At 55.3% G+C, this 2,551-nt stretch overlaps 1 pseudogene; it reads left to right on the forward strand.

Annotated features, from left to right (window-relative positions):
• Positions 1 to 557: 557 nt before the first annotated feature.
• Positions 558 to 1,788, forward strand: LOC138431334 (testis-specific Y-encoded protein 1-like; annotated as a pseudogene).
• Positions 1,789 to 2,551: the final 763 nt, after the last annotated feature.

The raw sequence follows: 2,551 nt of genomic DNA on the forward strand, positions 1-2,551 counted from the left end.
CCCATGGAGAAAAAGTATCCAGCCACGTGGAGTCCCTGTTTATGCTTTGAATCCTCAGGGAAATTTCTCAGTTATTGAGGGTCCTGAGGGACACAGGAGTAAGCTGTTCAGACTGTGAAGCAGGAACCCGTCGTTGGGATTTCCAGAGTCTGGACAATGACAGCGCCTGGAGTATCAGCAGATGCAAAACCCATTACTCCCTGGAGCGGTATATGCCATGTGGGTGCGCTGTAGCCCAGGAACTGTGGAAGATTCCCTACGTTTGAGGGGCATGTCCAGAAGGGTGCCACCCACCACTCTCTCGGCCATTGGACTAGATTTGGTCCAGCAGCCTACGCGTGGCTCACAGCCTAGGGATCCGCCTATTTGGCTGACTTCCCCAGGGCCTGTTCACCCTGTCCCGTGCTGTCTGCCACCACTTTCTTCAGCCTCAGGCCACCGGACACACACCAGCCCCCGCTTACCTACCATCCCCCTCACTCCCCGCCCCCAAAGAGCTAGTGGGTCCCATAGGATTACTGAAACCTGAGCCGCATTTGCACACCACTTGTGCTATTATGTCTCATCCCTTGGCATCTGCCCCAGCCTGGGGTCACGACCAGGGCCAAGAGGCGTGTGAAAGGCTGTCAGAGGAATGCAGGAGCATCCTGGGACCCCAGACCTTCCTAGTTGTGAGCTCCGGTTTCAGGGCGCTGGGGTTGGTGGCCTGCCATCCTCAGGCTTTTTGAGGCTGGGACCTTACAGCCACAAGTTGTCATGCCAGGCAAAGGAGCCACGCTATGCAGGGTGGAGGAGGTGGACGACGGTGAGCCCCTGGTGGACGGAGACGTGGTGGGGATTGGGTGGTTGTTCCAGCTGCTTGCCGAAGACGTCATGGAGGAGGTGGAGGTTGTGGCAGATGAGGAGCAGCAATAGGGGTTCTTCCAGGAGCTGAGGAGACGGTGGAGGAGCAGGGCCAGGAAAGGCCCGGGAGCACTACTGAGCTTCCAGGGCAAGATGCGCTGCAGGCACTGGCTGCCCTGCTGGTGGAACTGAGCTCTGAGCATAAGAAGAACTGCAGGGCCTACTTCCAGTTCATGTGCAAGAACCATCAGAGGAGGAAGCCTGACTTGGCTTGGAGGATCACCATCACCTGGGGCATCCCTTGCTTCTGGGCCGTAGCTGTATCCTTTCTGCTGCTCTTTGAAGTCTGCTGCTCAGGAAGAGGATGCGGCGCAGGAACCTTTTCCCTGCTCCCTATCCTGACAGGTGCTGTTGCGGAGCCATCCATCGTCCCACTGCAAGTTGATATTTTCCTTTCAGGACCCCCCTACTTCTTGAACACAGTGACCACTAAGTAGAATTACCTTGACATCACTTGTGAAACGTGGTTCCTGGGGTGATGAGTGTGGGTGTGCAAGGTTGTGGAGTGTCCACCTGTGGGATCCACACCCATCTCCCGTCTCACTGTAGGGCATAGGGCACGTTGTTCCACTCCTGTCCGCTGGTTCTGGGACTTTGAACGGGGAGCATCCAGCCGCAGCGTGGACACCAGGAGCCTTAACTTTCTCGGCTGGTTGTCAGGTCACAACTGCTCAGAGTCGAACAGGATTGCTGAGGTGTGGTTGCTTTGGGCCTGAACACAGTTAGCAATTCACTTTGGGATTCTTGGCTGCTGGCTCACCTTGCTCGTATTGCCAGCGGATTGTCGGCCAAGATGTGTGGGAGGATCGCCTGAAGTAGTACCCTGGGCAGGAAGGTTCTTCCATGAGAGTAACTGACAGAAACATGTGTGGAGATGGGGTCTGAAGGTGGGCCCTGAAGGGACACTCGTGTGATACTACAGGGACACTGTCCTTTCCCAAATGGGGATGCTCAGACTCATGCAAGCTGGCTGTGGAGCCTGAGTTTGGGTCGTGCTTGTAGCAGGTGACCTCCTGAGACTGTTTATTTGGGGACTTGGTGTGTCCGTGAGTGAAGCAAGTCTCCATCAAATCAGCTGAAGTGGCAGCACCAGAATCCAGGTGATACTACTAGAGGCAGTGTGTATTAAGTATCTTTGTCAGAATCATCCTTTGTGGGTCCTTTCATCCCCTGGCCTCCTGCTGCTCACTGAGTTTGAGATTGCCTGGGCACTTCACTCCCGCCCCTTACCCAGGGAAGGCCTATCATTGAAAAGCTGTCCTCTCCAGGGTCCCAGTGCACCTGTGTGCTGACTTTGGGATCTTCTGTGAATTTCCACATTCACCACTCAGTGTCTCACAACCACCAAACATGCTGCGCTGGAAGCGGCTTCAGGCTGCCTTGGGAACATATGGAAGAGTTCGTGGAGAAGGTGAACAGGGAGCCCAAGGGCAGGACTTGGTGCCTAATGTCGCCATCCCCGACATTGCTGGCCTCGGTCGTCTTCACCTCCTGAAACACCTATGCTCGTTGTTTGCATCTGTGTCCCCGTGCTGAGCATGTGTGTGTATACACACGTGTGCTTATTTATGCTGGCTGTGATTGTGTGTGTGTGTGTGTGTGTGTGTGTGTGTGTGTGTGTGTGTGTGTGTCCGGCCCAGGGCAGAGG

The sequence above is a fragment of the Ovis canadensis genome, chromosome Y, assembly GCF_042477335.2.
Source record: "Ovis canadensis isolate MfBH-ARS-UI-01 breed Bighorn chromosome Y, ARS-UI_OviCan_v2, whole genome shotgun sequence".
Taxonomy (NCBI): Eukaryota; Metazoa; Chordata; class Mammalia; order Artiodactyla; family Bovidae; genus Ovis; species Ovis canadensis.